The following is a 24,720-nucleotide window of genomic DNA, read 5'->3' on the forward strand; positions in this document are numbered from 1 at the left end:
GTATTTGGGTGAAAATTTGCTCTCATGTTTCTTATTTTCCTTGCTTATTTGACCTTTAGTCAACTCTACCATCACACAAGCTAATGTGGATTCCCTAATCTCCTTCTCCATGTTTAAATAATAGTGCCATTTGTGTTCAACTATGGAGTATAGTGCTTTTGGCATTTTTTTGTCAAGCTCAAGAGGGGAGGTCTTGAACTTTGCCATCATGGTATGGATGGACTCTTCTGCCATGTTTTTTTGTTCCCTAGACAACTTATTAAATTCAATGCCCTTAAGATCTAAGAGGTCTGCATTATCCTTGAAATTATCACAAATAATTTCTAAGTTAGGTTTAGCTGTATGGCTTACCACTCTAAATTGATTATTGTCATCAGACTTTGTCTTCTCTTCATCTGATTCAAGAGGTGCCACGTACTTCCTACTTTGTTTCTTCTATATTGCACTAGCTTCCTCCATGACTTTGTTCTTTTCTTGCTTCTTCACTACCTTAGTAGTTTCCCTTGTGTCTACCCTAGTGGTAGGCTTAGCTGGGCTCAGCTTTGCTACTTCCTTCTTGGGTTTGGGTTGAAGAGCAGGTGGCTTTTGCACTTTTCTTTTCTTTGGCTCTACCTTGGGTGCATCTTGCTTGGCATCTTCTTTAGCATCTTCTCCCATTCCTTGATTCAAGGTTAATGGGCCTTCCCCCTTCTCATCTTCATTTTCATCATCCTCATCATCTTCTTCTTCCTCGGCCTCTTTTGCCCCTTCTCCAAATCTAACCTTTAGCTTCTTCACCAATCTATCTTTTTTCTTGATGGTGGAGGTTGCCTTCAATTCCATATCTACTTTGGACCTCACCACATCATAGTTGCCAAAATGTGGTGCACTCTTATAAATTTCTTCAGCAAGCAAAGCTATTATTGATGCAAATTCCTCATCTATGTTTATCTCGTAATGAAGGGTTCTTAACCATTTGATCCTTGGTATGGCTACCTGTATGTAAGTATAATCTATATCAACAAGAAAACATACATCATTCACATGTTGCTCAACTAAAGAAATAGGAATCCTTAGTCTCTGGTTCATGATCTTTTTTAAGTACTCAAGATAACGTGTCATGAGTGCTTCAAAGTTGGTTTCCATTTGCTCAATATACTCATTTACTTGGGAGACCATTGACCTATTTGTTTTTCAGCTAACCTTCCCAAAGGATGGAAACTCATTCTATACATAGAAGAATATACAAACCAAAATTGCACCAAATTTGCATTAAGCACCCTTTCTCCTCCTTATTGCTCCTAGGTTTTCATTGATTTGTTGTAATTGTAGCTCTGCAATATCATAGGTGTGATCCTTCTTAACTAGTTTGTAGCCCACATCCATTGTAATGCATGGAACATTGTTAAGTCTCTTGGATTGATATAATTTATGGGATATGACTCTAAAAGAAAATTTAATGAGGGATCCTAGATGGTGTCTATATTCATCACTCTTTTGTTCCATTTTTCTTTTGTGTTTTTCTCAATAACCTCTTTGGAGTCACTTCTAAGAGTCTTTGGCTGATCTAGGGTTGAGTACCCTATAACTCTAGGCACAATTCTCTTTGAAATTTTCATTGGGCCATCTTCTAACCATAGGCTTCCATTGTGAATCCTACTCAGCACTAGTCTTATCCATTCTATTTTGAAGACAATGAGAAATTCAAGACAATGGGTCAAACCCTTGGTTTCAACAATTTTATACTCATCCTTCAAGACTCTGTCTACACACAACTTATCATAGGCTTCCCTAATTTCCATATCTCCAATGGATCATATCTTTTATTTATAGCACCTTCTTACATCCTAAACCATGACAACTTTGGGAGGAATGATGGATATGGCATCAACTAGGTCATTTTCGTATGCAACTTCAGGGATAGGGAAAAAATCTAATTGCTTAACCTACTTGGACACTAATTGAACCTCGAATGGCTCTTTCTCCTAAATTTTCCTTCAACTAGATACCATTTCTTCTTTCTATAGTTTTAATTCAAAGTTAAACAAATACTACATAACTTGGTACTTGTATAAATACCTTTAGATTGATGAAACTATGTTGAATCACGGTTGAAATCTGCTCAAACATTGATTTTCTACTTTAAAAATTTCTTTGCTCTCTTCTTCATCTTCACTCTTTGATCACAGTGAAGAAAAAATAGGGGAAAATGTGATCATATACCCCATTTTTCTATCATTTAATTCTTAATACAATTATAGTTGTTCACTCAACTTCTTAAGCATTTATGCATTACTCAGGTTCCATTTTTTTTCAATCACTCAGCATCCACTGAAGTTTCCCTTACTCAACATCAACTAAAATTTTCTTTAGCTTGGCATCCACTACTGACTCAACAACACTTGTGAAAACTTAAATTTTTAACTTTACATCTTTATTCATCTTGATCCATCCTTTGCAGTGCTTGCTTATCTTGGAACTAATGCATGATAATGCTTCGTATATCAGTCCCACATACCTTCTCTTGCTTAGTTGGATGAAGTATGACCACTTGACCTTTTGGGTGAAGTGATCCCTTCATTGGATGTGTTGCATCCATCTCTTTTCTTCCATGTTATGTTCATCTCTCCTCTAATGTGTTCGACATCAACTTTTGCTTTTCCTTTGTTGAACTCAGACTTTGGTGCCTTGGACTTGGTTGACAAAACTTGCTGATGTGTCCTATATTTAGACAACTAAAGCATGTCATTTGACTCAATCATCTATTATAGTTTCCACTAAAATGTGTTCTAATGTAGTTCTCAAGAATGTGCCCATACTCCTAACAATAGTGATAGCTCTGTATAGTATTGTAGTTCCAATTGTAGTGGTGTCCATTGCTTTTAGTCTTTACTAGTTGGTTTGGTGTCCACATAGGCTTTGATCTACACTTAAAAGCTCTATGACCATACTTCTTGCAATTATAGTAGTGACCATCAAATTTTGGTGTTCTTATAGTTTTGGTCCTACAATCTTGTGTCTAGTGTCCTTGCTTATTGCATTTCTGACAATGACCCTCATTCTTGGGTTTGTCCTACTGATTGACTTTCTTACTCTTGTATACATTAGAGGTATGTCCCTTTTTACCACAAAAATGACAAGTAGGTTTAGTGTTCTTACCTTTGTTACTTCTTTCATTTGCACTCTTTGATGTCTCTCCTTCTTCAGTGCTGGTGAATCCTAGTCTTGAAGTGTCATTGTTGGATTTTGGTGATTTTAGTAGTTGTTCAAAATGCTTGATGGTTTGACTTGATTTTTTGAAACTCTCTACTATCTCCTTCTCTCTTCTCAATTCATTCTGCAACTGTTCATTTTTCATTTTTAGTGTAGAGATCTCAATGTCCTTGACATTTAGATCATGATGTGAATTCATTATTTGGATTAGGGTGTCTAATTACATATTGGAAACTCTTGCAAGCTCTACTGACTTCTCCTCCAATCTGTTGGCAAAGTTTCTCTTGTCATCCTCAATCATAGTCTTATCTTCAATGGTTGTTTTCTTCTATTAAGTTGTCTCACAAAGCATCGTGGCTTGTGACTCTTGCTCAATTTTGAGAGATCTAATCTCTTCTGCTTGAGCTCTATTCTTCTCCATCAAATCTTCTATTGCTACATCAAACTCTTTAGTGTCTCTATTGGAAAACACTTTTGTTGTGTCAATCTCCTTATACACTGTGTCATTTTCAACTATGGCAATATCTCTTCTTCTCTTTAAAGATTTCCTCAATTATTCTCTGGCTTCCTCCAAGTTGTGTAGAGTGAGGTGTATGTCAATCACCTGGTTCTCTATGACCTTCCCAAGTTTGTAGACTTCCATCTTTAGATATTTTCTCCAAGTTGTAAGGCTTCTCCTTGTTAGAACTTATCTTTGATACCAATTGTTGGAATATGCAAATAGGAAGATTACTTCTGAGGTGGGGTTGAATCAAAAGTAACATGCTTTAACAATAAAAAGTTTTTACTAAAATTAATAGAATGTAAACATATCAAATAAACATCAAATTTTGGTCACCCAAAAACCCTCCAAAATGAGAAGGTAAAACTGGGGTGGGGATGACACCCACAAATTATCACTGTAGCAATATTGTTTGACCACTTCCAATGGTCTACCCTATGAGAGGCCTGCCCTATTAAAGGATTTACACTCTTTAAAAGTGACTTCTTTAAAGGATTTACAAAAACTTACTTGAAGTGTTATCCTGTCAAAGGATTTATCACCTTGTTAAAGGTTCTACAACATAGTTGTTAAGCTAACCTATTATCATAGGATTTTCGTTCCTAATATAATTGCTAGAGAATATTAGATTGTGATGACTTGATACCTTACAATCCTTTATTGCTAATTTTAGGCTCTTGATTTTTTCACTTTGTTCTGATGCACTCTGATCTAATATCTATGTGAAACCCTTACAATATGTTCTAATTAACCAAATTCTACAATGCTAATCAATCTCTAAGTCTTGACACCCCTAAAATTCAATTTCTTCAACTTCTCAACCACTCAACAACTCTTCTAAATCATGGGGTCTTTACCTCCTTATAAATGCTTTGAAGACTTAGGGTCTTTATGAGAGATAAGTAGTGCTAAAGCAAAAGAATTTGCTGAACATTTTAAAAATATCCATGAGGATATGAGGAAACACATCATAAAGATAAATATACAATATAAGACTAAGGCACATGTGAAAAAAAGGTATAAGAAATTTTATATTAGAGAAGAAGTCATGGTTCATTTGAGAAAGGAGTATTTTTCTGTGGGTACATATAATAAGTTGAAGATGAAGAAGTTTGGACTGTGCAAGATAGTGAAAAGGCATAATTCTGGAAATGCTTATGAAGTGGAGTTGCTTGTTGAATTAAATATTTCACTGTTCTTTAACATTTTAGATTTGATAGAGAATTATGAAGGAGGTGATGGAGATGAAGTTGTAGAAATGCAGTGGATTATTCCAGTAGCTAGTTCCGCTAGAAAGGAGATTGAGGAGATACTAGACGGTTGTATTTGAAAAAGTACAAGGAACAAAATTTATTAATAATTTCTAGTCAAATGGAAAGGGAGGCCAATAGAGGATTCATCATGGCTAGCAAGGGAGGAGGTTAACCATCTTGGTTTTCCTTTGAACACCTGAGATGTCACAGAGTTACTTCTCAATTTACCCTGGGTGTTTGATGCAGGAGCATCTTGGGTGTAAGAGCAATCTTGCATCACACAAAAATATTTTCTTTTGAGTCTTTTCTATTTTAGTAAGGACTAGTACACATGGTGATAACTATTTATGGGAACTTGCTAGTTTTAGAAAATTTCTCATACAAGCTTGGAATATTCTCATTTTCTACAAGAAGGTTCATTTTAGAATTTATAAGAATAGCATAAAAATCTCATTAATCCAACTTAAGTATCAGAGAGGTTATTGCAGATTTTCAGTGGGAAAATTTACAAAAAAATCCTCATGCTCATTGTTGGAGACCTTAGAGTGCTCAAATGAGGTCTGAAAATTTGATGGAAGGGCATGTGCGCCATTTTTAGCCTATAAATCAAGAGCTAGCATTTTTGAAAAGTAGTTATAATAGCTAATTGGAGCAATAGTTTGAGAGTTATGGCCTTCTGAAGTTTGAGTATCAAAATTTCTAAAATAATTTGTCAAACATGTATTTAGCCAACTCTATATGTATTGTTAGGGTTTTTTGGCCCTAGGCATTAAGTTTGAGCATCTAGAACCTTCTCAAGTGGCATAAAATTGCCTATTTAAGAAAGGATCGAACATTGTCTAGCACAACTCTAGGTGATAGTTTGTAGCTTGTCTTGTAGATTATTGTAGTGAAGGCACCCATGTGGGTTAGCATATTTTAATTGTGTATTCTATAATTTTACATTTGCAGCGATAGTAAAAAGTCCATATTTTTTTTTCTTGCATTTGTTTTGTTTCTTTGTTTTTGTTATGAGTTTATGGTATTGGGGGGAGCACCCCTCATCATTCATGAATATTGGATAGATTGAGTTGTTGAAGTGGTGAATAACACCATAGATTTTCTTCATGATGGTCCAAAGTACATAGTAATAAGGGAAGAGCATGAGAAGCTATACTAGTCTCTAAGAATGTTAATGAATACACCAACTTCCTCCATTGTCCATGATAGCATATTCCAGCATCTACGATAGGTTTGATAGTGTGCCACTTTCTCATTGGGCATCATTGTGAAAGCATGGAAGTACATTAAATAGACCAAGTTGGTGTAAATAATTATTTACTTCTTACACATTACTTAAGTTTACTTAGGTCAATGCATTATTTTATTATTTCTTAGGTGAGACACTTAGGATTTTGCATACTTTTATGAGTTGTCATGTTGACAACATAGGAGTAGGCAACTCTAATTCAGCACATGGTGTCTACAACACTTGACTTTGCATAACTAACTGAGTTGTCATGTAGAAAACACAGTTATTCACACTTCTATTTTAGCACATGATGTCTACAACATAATTTTACATGCTACACCTTTGAAGGCTTATCCTTTCATCATCACACTTACTTTTTTGCTTAATGGAGCATAATCCACTTTTAGTGGACATGTGCTTGGTTGTAAGACTTATTAGTATGTTGATTCCTAGGCATTCTAGAAGCATTCTAGAGGCCTTTATATATAGGCACTCCTAGTGTACTTGAACATGATAGAACATTGAATGATAATAAATCAATTTTGGATATTGTTATTCTGATCATACCTTGTTGGTCTACTATTGTGCTTGTACTTGAGTTCCTTGATCTTGGATGATTTTTCACTAAGGAAAATTCTTATTTTGTATCATAGCTATACCAAATTCTTATGCCAAGAAAAGAAAAATGTCTTTGCCACAACTATGTCAAATGTTGTTAGAATTGCTTTAGAATAACTGATAGGGGGGGTGAATTAGTTATTCAAGGTCCAAATGTCCTATTCAAACTTTTCCTTGAGTATAGTGAACCCATTCAACCATTTATTCATCCAAGCTTTAACTTATCTAATTAGCAAGTTACTATAAATCAATATGCAAGTATAACACATAAGAAATCAACACATGACATAGTGATTTACATGGAAACTCAATTTGGGAAAAACCACCACTAACATGCTACTCAATTCTCACTCTTCTGAAGTGATGCCCTGTGAAAGACCTACCCTATTAAAGGCTTACAAGAGAATATTAAAAGTGACCTTGTTAGAGGATTTAACCACCCTGTTAGAAGTGGGCCTAGTTAGAGGACTTTAGAACATTCACTTGGAATGCCACCCTATTAAAGGATTTACAAATGGTTGTTAGGCCAACCTAAGTCCATAGGATTTTCAGATCTAATACAATTGCTAGAGAATATTAGAAAATCTTGACTTGACTACAACATACAACTTATCTTGCAGATCTCAAATAACTTCTCAGCTCATACCCTTGCTTGGCCTTCAATCTCTGCAACTCTTGACAGCTTACTCTTCTTTCAGGCTTTGTCTCATTGAGTCTCCACACTCAATGTACTAGTGCAATCATCTCTTCATGACCACTTGTAGAAGTAGAGCCTCTGTGCTCTTCCTTCTCTTGGATGTCTCCTCCTTGACACCCTTCTAACTACTTTGCAAATTTGGTGCTTCAGCAGCAACAGTATCAGCAACTCTCTACTTCTTGGTCTATGACTCCTTAAATAGAAGTCTTGGAGTTCCTTTTCTCACTCAATTATTCAATTCTTTAGTTTCAATTCACATGGATTAGGTAGGGTTCATTGCATCTAACCCATATTTTACTTCCTATAGAAACTTCTTGAATAATCCTTTAAAATTCTCCCAAAAATGGCTTACATAGGATTTTGTGCCACTAAATCATCATCCTTATCTTCCAACTAATTCACAAAATTTATTGTAACTACTATGTTGGCTTAGATTTGGAAGATCTTCATCATTTGAAATAATGTTGCAGCTCGGCACTATTGAAATGCTGGTACTCGGCACATACTATGTTACTTAGCATCAACTATGTTTTTCCTGATGCTTGGCACCTGAAGATCACTTGGGACCAACTGAAAATTTTTTGATGCTCAGCACCTAATCTTCACTCCACACATGAAGATCACTCAACACACACTAGAAATTTTTGTTACTCGGCTTCTACTGAAAATTTTCTCTACTTCAACTAACTTGCTCAACACCCACTAATGATCTTAGTTTAATCTTTGTAGTCAACTTTCTTACAACTTCTTCGTCCAATAATTCTAAGTGTGACCAACCTTTGTATCTTTGAGTATGTCATCGATACATTACTTAACCATTGTCTCAACTGATCCTTCCACTTCATTACAACATCATAACTCAACCTTTCCCTTAGGTTCTCTTGTTACATCTTGTTGATCAAATCCTCTTCATCAATCAACTAAGTTATAGTACTTGGATCTTATAAGAAAATTTCATCGCTACAAATAGCAAGTTTAACATAAATGACAAAAAAATTATTGAAAACATTCTTTTACAACAATCTCCCTCTTTAATCTTCAACAACAATGAGCTTTTCAATCAGATTTCCAACAATCTCCCTCTTTGGCATTGATGGCAAACCAAACTAATCATCCATCAGACTGAACTATTCAACCAAATGCTAGCTAGGTTAGAACGGTGAGTCAAATGCCAAAAAGTAAATTGTAACATCACATCTCCTTCTACTATTATGATTGCTTCATTTCAGCTTCTCCCTCTTTGCTGTTGTATCCTTGTTCTTTATCTTTCTCCCTCAATATTGCTCAACTTCTACTATTCTCACATCTACTTCTATCTTCTTTGATTAGTTTTAAACATCTTCTCCCTCTTTTTTGATTCTTTATCTTCAACGGTTGTTGATTAGTTGTCTACTTCTCCCTCCTTGACAACAATTCCAAAGACATATTAGCATCTTAATATTTAAGTGTAGCTTTTGTAGTTTCATTCAATTTCTCCCTCTGTCACCTTGCTTATGACTAATTTAAAATTTTAGTACATCTACTACTTTAGGCATGGATCCCAAAGTAAACATCCTCTGCATCAATGTATAAAATCTTCAACATTTAACTTATTTGATGCAGGGCATACTTGCTTCTTGGTTCAAGTAGCCTTAGCTAGGGGTATTACCCCTAACTTACCTCTATGATACTCAAAATCATATTTGGGTAGTGCTTTTGTGAAAATATCAGCAATCTATTCCTTTGAGCTAACATATTCCATCTTCACTTGTTTGTCTTCCACCACCTCTCTTACATAGTGATACTTGATTGCAATATGCTTAGTTTTAGCATGCATTACTAGATTCTTTGATATATTGATGGCACTTGTATTCTCACAATAAAATATCACAAGCTTAGTTACCTCTTCCTTCATACCTTGCAGTAAATGTTTGATCCATACAATATTGGTGTAATTTATAGTAGCTACCACATATCCAGCTTCAATAATGGACTATGAGGTGCAACTTTACTTTTTGCTAGTCCATGTAATCAACCTCTTTCCTAAGAAAAGTGCTCCTCCACTGGTGTTTTTTCTATCATCAATGTTTCCTCCCCAATCTGCATCAGTGTAGGCTTTCACTTCAAACTTCTCATTCCTCTTGTAGTATAAACCAAACTCATCAGTTCCTTTTAGGTATCTTAATATTCACTTTATTGCCATTAAAGGATTTTCTCTAGGATTGGCAAAAAATCTTGCTACTATTCCAATAGCTAATGCAATGTCTAGTCTACTATGTACAACATATTGTAGCTTTCCAATAATTGACCTATACAATGTCTAATTTACTTTAGTAGATTCATCATTCTTGGATAGTTTATGGCATGTTGCCATTGGTGTGCTGACTAGTTTTGAGTCTTCTATCCCAAATGTTTTGAGTACTTCCTTGATGTATTTAGATTGGTCACAAATATGCCATGCTTCAACTGATGTACTTGTAATCCAACAAAGAATTTTATTTCTCCAAACATTGACATCTCAAATTCATGCTTCATTTGATCAGTAAAATCTTTGCATAAAACATCTTTTCCTCCAAATATTATATCATCAACAAAGATTTCTGATATCAAAATGTCTTTACCTTCTTCAACTTTGATATACAAGTTGATGTTGTCATCTATTCTCTCAAATCCTATTTTCACAAGATATTTGTGCAACCTCTCATACCATTCTCTAGGTGCTTGCTTCAATCCATAAAGTGCTTTGTGTAGCTTACAAACCATGTCCTTGTTCTTCTCATCAACAAATCCCTTTGGTTGTTCTATGTAAAATTCCTCTTCCAATATACCATTCAGAAAAGTAGGCTTCACATCCATTTGATAAACTTTGAAACCTTTTTATGAAGCATATGCAAGTAATGTTCTTACTCCTTCCATTCTTGCAAAAAGGGAAAATGTCTCTCCATAATCCAGTCCTTCTTCTTGTGCATACCCTTTGCAAACTAGTTTGACTTTGTTTCTTGTTATCTCACCATTCTCATCAAGTTTGTTTCTAAACACCCATTTTGTACCAATCACATTCTTATTAGCTAGTCTGGGAATTAGAGGCCATGTTTTGTTCTTCTCAATTTGATCTATCTCTTCTTTCATGACCTTATACGAGTCATCATCTTGTAGTGCATCTTTCACTATTTTAGGTTCAAACTTGCTTAGCAGACATGACTCATTCCTGAGCCTATTGCTTGTCATTGGTTTTGCAATGATTTGATCTGCAGGGTGATGTCTTCTCACATACTTGGCTAATCTGGGTTCAGTCCTTCTTTCCATGTTTGATCCTTCAGCTTTAGAGTCATTTCATTTTTCTTCATTTGGTATTTCATCATTCCTTTCTTGCATACTATTTTCAAAATCAAAATGTGCATTTTCTACATTCTGTAGCTCAGCTTCTAAATGTAGCTTAGCATTCATAGGTTGAGACTTGGCAGAAACTAAAGTTTGTTATTGATTCCTAACTTGATTCGCAGTATTGTCTTCAACTATCATTCCTTCATAGAAGTGTACAAAGATCTATAATTCTTGTTTTGCTTTGGCTCATCAACCTAAACTTCTGCATGCTCATCAAAATTTACATTTGCACTCTCCATAACTTTGTTAGTGTTAACATTTAAACACTTATATGCCTTACTTCCAGTAAGGTATCCAAGAAATATGCCTTCATCATTTTTTGCATCAAACTTGTAATTTCTAGTATCTTTTAGAATATAGCATTTACAACCAAATACTTTGAAATGTTTAACATTAGGTGAATGACCATACCATAATTCAAAAGGTGTTGCATTTGTACCTTTCTTGACTTGAACTCTATTTAGTGTGTAGACTACAGTACTTACAACTTCTCTCCAGTACATTAGTACAACATTTTTTTCCATCATCAAGGTTCTAGCATAGTCAATCACTAACCTATTCCTCCATTCAACAATACCATTATGTGGTGGAGTTCTTGGTGTTGATGTTTGTCTTTTGATACCTTTGTCATTGAAAAATATTTCAAAAACTCTTGATGTGAACTCACCTCCTTTGTCTGACCTTAACCATTTGAAGTTCTTTCCTGTTTCCTTCTCAATTCTAGCCAAATACCACTTGAACATTTGGAATGCATTAGCTTTTTACTTTAAAAACATAGTAGTCATCATCCTAGAATAATCATCTATAAATAGCATTATGTATCTGTCTCCTAAGTAGCTTTGCACTTCTAGTGGGCCACATAAGTCTGTATGGACTAACTCTAGTACTTCATTGGAAGTGTATGTTTTTCTTTTGAAACTAGACTTAGTCATCTTCCCTAGTTGACATTGTTTGCACATTGTGTTTTCAAGTTTCTTCAACTTAGGCAATCCTCTAATTTTCTTTTTTCTTGCTAATGCTAATTAGATTATCAAAGTTAACATGACACAGCCTTTTGTGCCACAATCACACATCATCAAGTCTAACAACAAGACATGTTGCATCTTCCATATCTAGGTAAAATAGATTACTCCTAGTTTTTTCACATTTTCCTATCAGATTTTCATTAGTGTCATAGATCATGGCAATTTTGTTTCCAAATTCAACTTTGCAACCTACATTGCCTAACTGTGATACACTCAACAAGTTGTAGTTCAATCCTTCAACATAGTATGCATTATCACATGAAATCTTCTCTGTAATTTTTATAGAGCCTTTTCCTTTGATTTGAGATGGGGCATCATTACCAAATCTAACACTATTTCTATCATATTGAGTAAAGGTAATGAACTTACTTTTATCTCCTGTCATTTGATGTGAGCATCCATTGTCTATGATCCACTTGTCATTCTTGTTCACATAGGTAACCAATGCTCTTGCTTCATCTTCATCTTTGTCTGATTCATCCTTTATGGCTACATAGACTACTTCATCATTATTCTCATCAGAGTCTTCTTCAACAATGTAGCATCGCTTTCCTTTCTCCTTATAATCTTTGTTGTCATCTTCTCTTTTGTTCCTGTACTTGTTTCCTTCTTTTTAGTTCTTCTTTTGTGGACATCTTGTAGCTATATGACCTACTTCATTGCAATTGAAACATATGATAGGGAGCTTACCTTTGAATTTGCCTTTACCTCTATGGAATCTCCTAGCCAGTAGTGCTTTTAACTGTTCCACATCTTCCTCATTTGTGCTGCTATCATTGGATGCATCTTTTCCTTTTCTTCTTTTCTTTCTTGATGTGTCCTCCTTAGTATCTTTTATTGTCATCTTGGCCTTAAAAGTAGATTCAAGGTTCTTAGGTCTATAATTGTCAAAATTGGATAGCTCAAATGCAGTAAGTCTTCCCACTATTCCTTCAAAGGTTAGTGTGTTCCCTTGTACACACCTTAGCTCTTTGTGGTTGAAACTCTAATAGCATAGATAGGAAGAACAATTCTTAAGTATTTTCTATTGGTTGTTTCTTCTTCCAATTGTTCACCTAGACTTTTTATTGCACTCACCACTTCTTTCATTCTTACAGCATACTGAGTAGCATTTTCACCTTCCTCCATCTTCATTTCATCAATCTTTCCTCTTAAGCTTTCTCTCTTTGCTCTCTAGACATTCTGATCTCCTCCATAGATTTTTGACAAGGTTTTCCAAATTTTGAATGTAGTGTCACAATATTTGACTTCATCATATTTTGCACAGCTAAGTGCAAAGGCAATCTCCAACATTGCTTGGTTATGCTCCTTTTTATTCAAATCATCTGCAGAGAGAGGTCTTGTTGGAGTTACATGTTCTATTCCAATTGAGGTTTGTGCATAGTCACCTATTGATCTAAGGTGCAATTTCATCAAACTTTACCATGCAGCAAAGTTTTCTTTGTTGAGCTTGGGAACTTCTCTCTTGGACATCTTGATCTTTCTGCTTCTAGTACCTTGAAACTAAATCAAAAGATGGCTCTAATACCAATTGTTAGAATTACTTTAGAATAACTGAGGGGGGGTGGGGGTTGAATCAGTTATTCAAGGTCCAAATGTCCTATTCAAACTTTTCACTAAGTATAGTGAACCCATTCAACCATTTATTTATCCAAGTCTTAACTTATCTAATCAACAAGTTACTGTAAATCAACATGCAATTATAACACATAAGTAATCAACACATGACATAATGATTTATGTGGAAACTTAATTTGGAAAAAACCACTAGTAACATGCTACTCAGTTCTCACTCTTCTGAAGTGATGCCCTGTGAAAGGTCTACCCTATTAAAGGCTTACAACACACTGTTAAATGTGACCATGTTAGATGATTTAACCACCCTATTAGAAGTGGGCCTAGTTAGAGGACTTTAGAACATTCACTTGGAATTCCACCCTGTTAAAGGATTTACAAATGGCTACTAGGGCAACCTAAGTCCATAGAATTTTCAGATCTAATAAAATTGCTAGAGAGTATTAGAAAATCTTGACCTGACTACAATATAAAACTTATCTTGCAGATCTCAGATCACTTCTCAGTTCATACCCTTGCTTGGCCTTCAATCTTTGCATCTCTTGACAGCTTGCCTTTTTTTCAAGCTTTGTCTCCTTGAGTCTCCACACTCAATGTACCAATGCAATCATCTCTTCATGACCACTCATAGAAATAGAGCCTTTGTGCTCTTCCTTCTCCTGAATGTCTCCTCCTTGACACCCTTCTAACTATTTTGCAGATTTGGTGCTTTAGTAGCCACAGTATTAGTAGCTCTTTGCTTCTTGGTTTATGACTCCTTAAATAGAAGTCTTGAAGTTCCTTTTTCCCCTCAATTCTTCAATTCTTTAGTTTCAATTTGCATTTATTAGGTAGGATTCATTGCATCTAACCCACATTCTATTTCTTCTAGAAACTTCTTGAATAATCCTTTAGAATTCACCCAAAATTGGCTTACATAGGATTCTGTGCCACCAAATCATCATCCTTATCTTCCAACTCATTCACAAAATTCAATGTAATCACTATGTTAGCTTAGATTTGGTGAATCTTCATCATTTGAAATAATGTAGCAGCTTAGCACTATTGAAATACTGGTGCTCGGCACACACTATGTTACTTAGCATCAACTATGTTTTTCTTGATGCTCGGCACCTGAAGATCACTCGGCACCAACTAAAAATTTTTTGATGCTCGGCAACTAATCTTCACTTAGCACACACTAGAAATTTTTGTTACTCAGCTTCTACTGAGAATTTTCTTAGCTTCAACAAACTTGTTCGACACCCACTAATGATCTTAGTTTAATCTTTGCAGTCAACCTTGTTACAACTTCTTCCTCTAATAATTCTATGTGTGACCAACCTCTATATCTTTGATTATGTCATCAATACATTACTTAACCATTGTCTTAACTAATCCTTGCACTTAATTACAACATCACAACTCAACCTTTCCCTTAGGTACTCTTGTTACATCTTGTTGATCAAATCGTCTTCATCAATTGACTAAGTGATATTAGTTGGATCTTATAAACAAATAATATCCCTACAAATAGAAGGTTTAACATCAATGACAAAACAATGATTGAAAAGATTCTTTTACAATAATCTCCCTCTTTGATCTTCAACAACAATGAGCTTTTCAATCAGATTTCCAACAAATGTGGAATTACAGACAAAACCATGCAATAATTATAGGTGCAAGTTGTTAATGTTTATAGGTCCCCCAAGGTTTATAGGTCTAAATTGTTAATGTTTAGTGGCCAGATCAGAATCTAGGTTCACCAAGATAATAATTATTTCATTGTAGGACAATAATTCTACTTTTGTAGATCTTCTTTGCCTTTGTTCTTCCTTCAGTCTATCCTTTAGTTGTATCATGTTCACTATACTGATATTGATATTAGTTATTCACCTCACTTTCAAGAAAAAGGTAGTCTTAGGCATCATGTCTTCCTTGTCTTTTTTAGTATTCATTCCCTTAGGGTTTTTACTTACACTAACATCTACCATCCTAAACACTTATTTTTGCCCCTTCATTCTAGGTGATATGGACTACACTCATCGATCTCCAACTTTCTTTCTATCGATAGATTCTAACTTATTTCTGCTTTGCCAAGTCCTATCACTACACTTATCAATCTTCAATCTTCAAACTAGATGTGGGACTACCACTTGTTTCTACCTCTTTGTTACCTTATGATGGACTACACTTATATCCCCAACTTCAACCTAGGGTGGTCTAGCTTATTTCTGCCTCGCCAAATGTCATATCATGGAATCTACACTTATCTCTCCAAAATTCAACCTAAAGATGGGATGATAAAGTGGTGGATGATGAATGCAAGAAGAACATAAAGGAAACAAAACTAAGCAAGAACAAGGAGTGGAATCCACCTTTAAACCAACCTTTAGCTCTAAAATGAATTGAATATCACCTCTACCAAAAGTCAAGCTTTCTTTGAATTTGGATCAAACTTTAGAAAATCAAGCCTCTTATTAAAAAAAATCAAAATTTTAATCTCTTTGAAACTGCCCACTTTGCAAAGAATCAAATCTTCAATAATGCATCCTCCACCAAATAAAAATTTACCCGAATTTGGTGTAAAAATTGCAGCCCCTTAGCAAAAATTAGAACTTTAAAAATTGCCAAGGTAAGAGGAAAGAATTTGGATCTGCCCAAACAAAATTGTCAAGCAAGGAAAATGCATTCGTTAGAAAAAAATTGCCAAACATTTCCAAGCTACTCCTTAGAAAAATCGCTAAACAATTGAGAAGGCTACTCTAAAAAATCGCCAAGCAACAAATCTGCTCCAAGCTAGGAAAATCTCCAAGTAGAGACCTACTCCAAAAAATTGCCAAGCAAAGAAGAAAGCTTATGATGGAATGAAAAATGAAAGAGGGGGGAAGTTATCCTATATCACACTCTCATACTTCCTCCAAGTTGGCCAAATAGCCCTAGAGAAGACAAAAATTTTAATTAGGTCACCATTAATAATCTCAGATTAAATGCCAAGCTATAACTGATTTTGCCAATAGTGAAATTTACACTTTTAATTGTTGGTTAGGACCAAAATTGAAAAATAAAATTAATAAATCCTTGGAGATGTTAAAAATTTTCATTTAATAACATTTTGGTAACTAAAATATCATTTAAAATCGAATTTAGCAAGCTAAAATCTATTCTCAACTTTTAATTTACCAATCTTTTTTAATCTTTTTTGAAATTTTCAAGGCAATTTTAACCAATTTAATGCAAAATTTTGCAATTAAGTCCATTTTCAATTTTGCAATGCAATTTCAAATTTTTACCAAAAATAAACCATTTTTCTAGCATTTAAAATTGATTTTTCCAATTTAATTTCACTATCACAAAATTTCTTTTTCCACCCAAAAATTCAAGATTTTCCAAAACAATTAAATCCAAAAAAAAATCATTTTGAAAATGTTCAAGTCTGTACAATTATATCCAATTTTCAAAATAAATTGTCTAAGTTAATTCATTTATTAAGGGGGATGTTAGAGTAAAGAGTTAAGGGGGGTGTTAGAGAAAAGAGTTAATCCATTTCATTTATTGAATTACCTGTTAGAAACAATTTTCCACCAAGATAACTGGGGGGGGAATTAGTTATCAAACAATTAAAACATTTATCTTCTTTAAACAAACCTAACAAATAAAGTAAACATCAACCATAATAAAATGCATATAGATAATTAAACCATATATTTTGACTAGGGAAATCCTTCATCAAAGGAAAAACACTGGTGGGAATGATACACAGAAGATGATGTACTAATATAAATGTTTATTGTTAGATGATGGACCCTATTAGGAGTCTATTACAATATTTAGTATAATGAGTCCCTATTAGGAGATTTTGAATCCCTATTAGGACATTACAACCCTGTTAGGAGTTGTGGCATAATGTATGCAAGAAGAGCCCACTACCCAAATATGCAATTTCAACTACAAGAAGAGATCACTGATCAAACAAGTAATTTACTATTATCTTCCTCTTCCTTTGTTTTGTCAACTAAACCAATCACTATCAAACCTTATAGACTAGGTCACAAACCTCAAATCCAAAAATCAAACCTCAAATCACTCAACAAAACCTCAGTAATGAAGTTTCGTTCACTTTTGTATTGCTCTACTTAACTTCACATTCCACTCTTTACTCCTGCTTATCATCAATCATGAAACCATCTCATCGCATATCATGATAAAGGAAAATGTCCTTCCTTTATACCAAGTCCTCAAAACTCCTTAAGTTAGTTGTTAGACCTTCTCAATTAATTATTATAGGACCACATTAAGATCATGTTACACTTTGTGATAACATTAATCTTTCATCTTGCAACTTGAAAAAAAAATTGTACATGCAATATTATGATGAGTGAACTTAGCCACATCATTATCACCATGTCTTCTCTACTTTCTCAACCTCAATCCTTAGAATATATACTTTGTTAAGAGATATAACAAGTTTACCAGAATATGCCTCTATAAACTCTATCTCAAAATAGACATCGCAAAAACTTACATAACTTCTTCCAGACTTATCCTTTCTTCTTTTGACATTAACTACATATACCAAAGAAGTATCTCCCAAAACCTTAGATAGTTAGAATACTCAAGTAGCCATCCATACCAACTTGATCTTTCTACTATTCTTCTATCTGATACCATAGAAAACTGTTATGTCCACATCAATGACAAACTCAATCATGAATGTAGCATATCATCATAGTAACATATCTATAGTACCGCCAATAGGAATATCATTAGCATTTATGCTTTCAAACAATCTTCTAACAATCTCCCCCTTTGGCATTGATGACAACATAGATGAAAAACATCTAGTTCGAAGAATACCAACAAAAGACTGTTCATCTTTTCAAATCCCCTTCATCAATCATTCTCCCCTTTTAATGTACCTCAATGTGCTTTTTTCCAACTCTCATTCTGTGATGTGTTTATGCCAAACATACTGTACTCATGCTAAACATCTTCCTCAACATAGTGTTTTTCATGTAATATTCTCCCCCATTCACATCAATGTCAAAGGTTTCAATAACCAACATCTCTGCATCAAACTCTACAACAACTAATACTTACTAACTCAAGTGTCAAAAGACAATATTCAAAACAACATCCAACAAGAGTTCTAGATGACTCTTTCCATCATAGATACTCCCCCATATAGGAAGCATCAGCATTTAGTCCAGACAATAATAGTGCTCTATTACACTAAACTGATGCACTCTTGCATCTTCTACTCTTATGTAGGAAGGGGCATAACCCCTAGCATACCTCAAAAACACTCAAAAGTCTCTTTGGAAAGAGGCTTGGTGAATATATCTACAATCTTCTCTTTAGTCCTAACATATCCCAATCTAATTTCTTTTTCTGCAACTTTCTCTCTCAACATATGATACTTAATAGAAATGTGCTTAGTTTTAGAATGCAATACTAGATTCTTAGACATATTTACCATGCTTGGGTTGTCACAATGTATGACAAAAATTTCATTGATTTCTATCCTTATATCCTTCAACATATGCTTCATCCAAATGACTTGATTTTAATTATTTATTGCTACAATATACTCTACTTTTGTTGCACTTTGAGTTGTACAATCTTGCTTCTTACTTAACCAAGAAACCAATCTTCCTTGAAGAAAGAAAGCTCCTCCACTAGTGCTCTTTCTTTCATCCATGCTACCTACCCAATGTGTATTAGTATAATCAATTAGAGTAAAATCATTAGATCTGTCATACCATAATCCAAACTCAGATGTTTCCTTCATATATCTAAATATCCTTTTTACTGCTACATAATGTGTTTCTTTGGGATCAGCCTAGAATCTTGCAACAATTCCAACTATATTTGCTATATCTGACCTTGTGTGAATCAAATATTGTAATCCTCCAATCATAGATCTATACTTATTTTTCTCAACAGTAGTTGTCTCATCATTTGTAGATAACTTGTGTCTAGTTACTATAGGTGTTCCAACAGGTTTTCATATTTTCAAACCAAACCTTTTTAATAAATCCTTCAAGTACTTAGTCTAAGAAATAAAGATTCCCTCTTTATTCTATAAAATATGTGTTGGTGTAAATAAGTATTTACTTATTACACTTACTTAAGTTTACTTAGGTTAATGCATTATTTTATTATTATTTTAGGTGAGACACTTAGGATTTTGTGTACTCTCATTGAGTTATGCAACTCTAATTATGTACATGGTGTCTACAACATAGGAGTATGCATCATTCACTAAGTTGTCATGTTGACAACACAGTTATTCACACTCCTCATTTAGCACATGTTGTCCTCACCACTGATTTGCGTGCTACACCATTGTAGGCTTATCCTCACATCATCGCACTTAATCTCATGCTTAATGGAGGATAATCCATATCTAGTGGACATGTGCCTGGTTGTATGACATATCATGATGCTGACTTCTATGTATTCTAGAAGTTCTCCTAAGGCCTTTATATATAGGCACTCCTAGTGTACTCTAAAGTTAGCTAAGCTAGCATATTGAATGAATATCATCATTATGATCATACTCTATCTATTTTGGTCTACTGTGCTTGTGTTGAATTCTTTAGTTCTTGGGTACATTCTGGCATAAGCCAAATTCTTACATTGTATCAGAGCTGAGGGATATTCTCATCACATAGTTGTTCGAGATAGTTCATGCTTCAGCACCTTGACACAAATTTGGAAGATCCGCAAAAATTGGGAGCGTCTAGAGCCAAATCTGACCTCATTTTTGCATCTAGAGTATCGATTTGGTGAAGATCGACTATAAATTTGCCTATATTAGGTGAAAGTTGATCGTGAGGCAAAAAAAATTCGCAAATTGGAACCCGAAGGCCCCGTTTTACAGTTTGGGTATGGTCATTTCATTGATCTGATTATTATATTTTTAGATCTACATTATTGTTATCTCTGCAATTCTCAGCATTTTTTAGATTTCATTTTCAAAAAAAAAAAAATCATTCAGTCAAAGAAATTTTGTTAGCCGAATCGGGCAGTGACACCCTGACTCGGCTCTGTATTTTGGTGGAATATTTATTAATTTGTAGCACTATTATTATTTTATGGGCTAATTTATCATCAAAGGGGCCTATTGTATATTTGGCCAAGCCTGCAAATTCTGCCTATATAGCAAATTAAATCATAAGCAGGCTAATCCACTGCCCGCCAAAGACCACCAAACCTTCCAACGCATACTACACATTTTGTAGCAAATTTCAGCATAGGACTCGTGGCAGTTTGTATATAAGAAGCGCCTTAAGTTCCATCCCAAACAATGTGGGATAAAATCCACGATAAATTTTGGCAGAGGCAAAGAAAACTCTGGAGATGTTAATTGCACATTCTAGCCCCCGTGAAAGTCCTACAACCCGCACACACGCAGCATCACCGGACCACTCCATAGGTCCTATCTGTAGAGACACACGTCCCACAACATAGTGTCAGCTTTATGGACACTCAAGTGAAGGGTACAGTCAATTTTAGTACCATGGTGGACCTGCGTCCAATCATCAGACACACAATAGCACAGTCACCATCCGACTGTACACACAGTTAGCACATGTGTTGTTGTCCCAATCAGCATTGACTATACAGCATGCGCACTCAGAAATCCAGCATAGTCACCCACACCACATTAGATCCACATGGAGCCCTAGTGAAGCAGTATCCAATCAGCATATGAATTTTTTCCCTATCACCTATCTGTACAATCCATACAGTGATCACATCATCTTGACATCATCGCAGGCCAAAGGGATGCTAATGTCATCAAATTCATGAGCTTAAAATTGATAGCCATTTCACCATCTTTCCAGGGCCTAATTGAACTACTGAGATGGTCATGTAACCTTCAAATTTGACCCACTCATTTGCTGATGCAACCCCTCTCTAGATTGATTTTGGTTTTTGCAGTCCAATTTTGGGAGGCCATAACTCGCATATCCAGACTCCAAATCAGGTGCAATTTTTTTTGAAATTGGGTAGAATTTTCTATATTTTTTAGTGGTGTAGCTATTTTCTATTTTTTGGTGCAAGGATTATTCAAAAATTGCATTTTTTGGTGACTATACCTACATAATCTTGCATTTTGCAACTTAAAATGCTTCATACGGGTACATCTGGAGTCGAAAATAGGTTCTATTTTTTTTTAAAGTGCATTATTTTTTATCTACTTTCCAAATTTGGTATCAAATTATAGGGTTTTGTGGACAAAGGTGTCTCTTTCAGCAATAGGGCCTTTATTTGCTTTGCAATGCTTCAGAATTGTAGCACATTGTAAAGTTTTAGATTTGTACTCCATTAAGAGGTTGTAACAAGAAAAATTAGAATTCCACAAAGGCCAAAATTGGCAAGTGGCCCATTGTAATCACACTACTAATAAAGTGCCCAAAGTATCTATTTTTGGGGGGTTTCTTGATTTAGTGAAAAGGCGGGGTGTTCTTGGTGTTGTGTTCTCTCTTTTCTTCACTTTTCTTTCATTTTTTGCATTATGGGAAACTTTAAGTTTCCTAAACTAACTCCTCATAACTATGCTATGTGGTCAATCAAAATGTGGTATCACATAATGCATGCTGGAGTTTCACAATATGTAGATGGTACTCTTCCTAAACTAGTAGGTGATAAGGCATTAGAAAGTGATATTTCAGCTTGGGTAGCAATGGATAGGAAAGCCCTAGGTGATATATGTTTGGGGGTAGATGATAAGATCATGTATCAAATCAAGAATGTACTACATCGAAGGAAGCTTGGGATACCCTCAAAAGCCTTTATGGTAAAGTGTCTGAAGGTGATGTGTTCAAGATTGAAGATGAGCTTGTATCCTTAGATCCTTAAGTCATATGACTACATACAAGATTTCATCATCAAGGTGAATGAGTTAAGGACAAAGCTTACTGATTGTGGGAGTTCTATCAAAGATGACAAACTGATCTATCTCATACATAACAAGCTGCCATCAAAGTATTCCACATTTGTATCTTCTTTTAACACCTCAAAGACTACCTTAGGGTCTTCCTACAAGAAATCCACTTTTGATGAATATGCTAAATTGTTGGATGATGAAGAAAAGAAGTTGAAATCAATGGGGATTCTTAAATCACCTTAGTCTAGAGCATTGGTGGCCAATGAGGGTTCTTCATTAGTTGCAGAGACAGATAGTTCTTTGGGATAGGTTCTTCAGCCAGATGAGCAAGTTTTAGAGACATCACTTTTCCATGGGATTCTTTCCACACATAGTGGAAGCAGCTCATTTGTACCCTTGGAATTGTTTCTTCCTAAGGGGAGGAACACCATTCTGCAATCTTGGATCAGCTTCTTCATCAGAGCAGTCACTGTTCGGCATTCTTCTTTGGGGGGTGGAGCCCATCTTGTCTCTCTTCCTCTTCTCATCATTTTCTTTTGTATATATTGGATGTATGTCGTAATGGGGGGGGGTCTTGATTACTCCATCCATCCATGCATCCCTATTTATCTCTATCTTTGGGGGAGGGTTTTTCCCTCTTTCCTCGCTTTATGAGAGATTGCATCTATCATTATGTACATGGGTACCTAACATGGCCTAGTATCTAGGACCCATATTGCATTGCATCCTAGATTTTGTAAGCTTAAGGGCATTCCCCTAAGTTGCACTTAAGGGGGAGTGTTGGTGTAAATAAATATTTACTTATTACACTTACTTAAGTTTACTTAGGTTAATGCATTATTTAATTATTTTACATTATTTTATTATTATTTTAGGTGAGACACTTAGGATTTTGTGTACTCTCATTGAGTTATGCAACTCTAATTATGCACATGGTGTCTACAACATAGGAGTATGCATCATTCATTAAGTTGTCATGTTGACAACACAGTTATTTGCACTCCTCATTTAGCACATGTTGTCTACACCACTAATTTGTGTGCTACACCATTATAGGCTTGTCCTCACATCATCGCACTTAATCTTGTGCTTAATGGATGATAATCCATATATGGTGGACATGTGCCTGTTGTATGACATATCATGATGATGACTTCTATTTATTCTAGAAGCTCTCCTGAGGCCTTTATATACAGGCACGTCTAGTCTATTCTAAAGTTGACTAAGCTGGCAGATTGAATGAATATCATCATTCTTATCATACTCTATCTATTTTGGTCTATTGTGTGCTTGTGTTGAGTTCTTTAGTTCTTAGGTGAATTCTGGCCTAAGCCAAATTCTTACAATATGTAATCCTAGGAAATATTTCATCTCTCCTATCACACTCATTTCAAATTTTTTCTTCATCTCCTCAGAAAACCTTTCACTTTCTTCATTATTTCCTCCAAATATGATATCATCAAAAAATATTACCATAATCATCAAACCATCATCAATTTCTTTCCAATATAGATTACTATCTGACATACCTTTGCTATATCCAAGTTTTGTCAAATGTTTTTCCAACCTTGCATACCAAGTTCTAGATGCTTGCTTCAATCCATACAATGCTTTCCTCAGTTTGCATACTATGTCATTTTCATCTATCAAAGGAGACCCTTTAGGCTGCTCAATGTATACCTCTTCTTCAAGTTCTCCATTCAGAAATGCTAACCTAACATCTATCTGATATACTTTGAATTTCTTCTATGCTGCATAGGCTAAGAATAATCTTACTACTTTTATTCTAGCCACTGGAGCATAAGTCTCCTCATAATCTATTCCTTCTTGTTGTGAGTAACCTTTACGTATCAATCTTTCTTTGTTTCTTACAACTTTTATGTTCTCATTCATCTTTTTCTCAAATACCCATTTAGTTTTGATAACATTCTTTTTTGCTAGTCTGGTAACCAATTCCCATGTCTCATTCTTTACTATCTAATCCAAGTCCTCTTTCACAGCTTGCTTCCAATAGTCATCTTTACATGTTTTATCTACATTCTTAGGCTCAACTTGAGATATCAAGCATAGTTCTTTATTTATTTAGCTTCTTGTCATCACACCTTTGTCCTTGCTTCTAATGATTTATTCAGATGGGTGATTCTTTATCACGTTCTTTCCTAAATTAGGAGTTTCTATCTCAACTCCTTGCTCTACTGAAGGTTTCGAGCTTTGTTCTTGCCTTGGCTCTCCTTCATCCTACAAATCATTGTTAGTGATAACTTCCAAATTTTCATGGTTAGCCTCTAGATCAACAATTGTTACCAAAGCTATCTCGTTTAATACTTCCTCTTTCTTAACTAAATTATCCTTATCACATTCATTCAAGAATCTTTCCATACTTTCT

Source organism: Cupressus sempervirens, chromosome 2 (assembly GCF_028749045.1).
Source record: "Cupressus sempervirens isolate cs-2001-9-10 chromosome 2, ASM2874904v1, whole genome shotgun sequence".
NCBI classification, from domain to species: domain Eukaryota; kingdom Viridiplantae; phylum Streptophyta; class Pinopsida; order Cupressales; family Cupressaceae; genus Cupressus; species Cupressus sempervirens.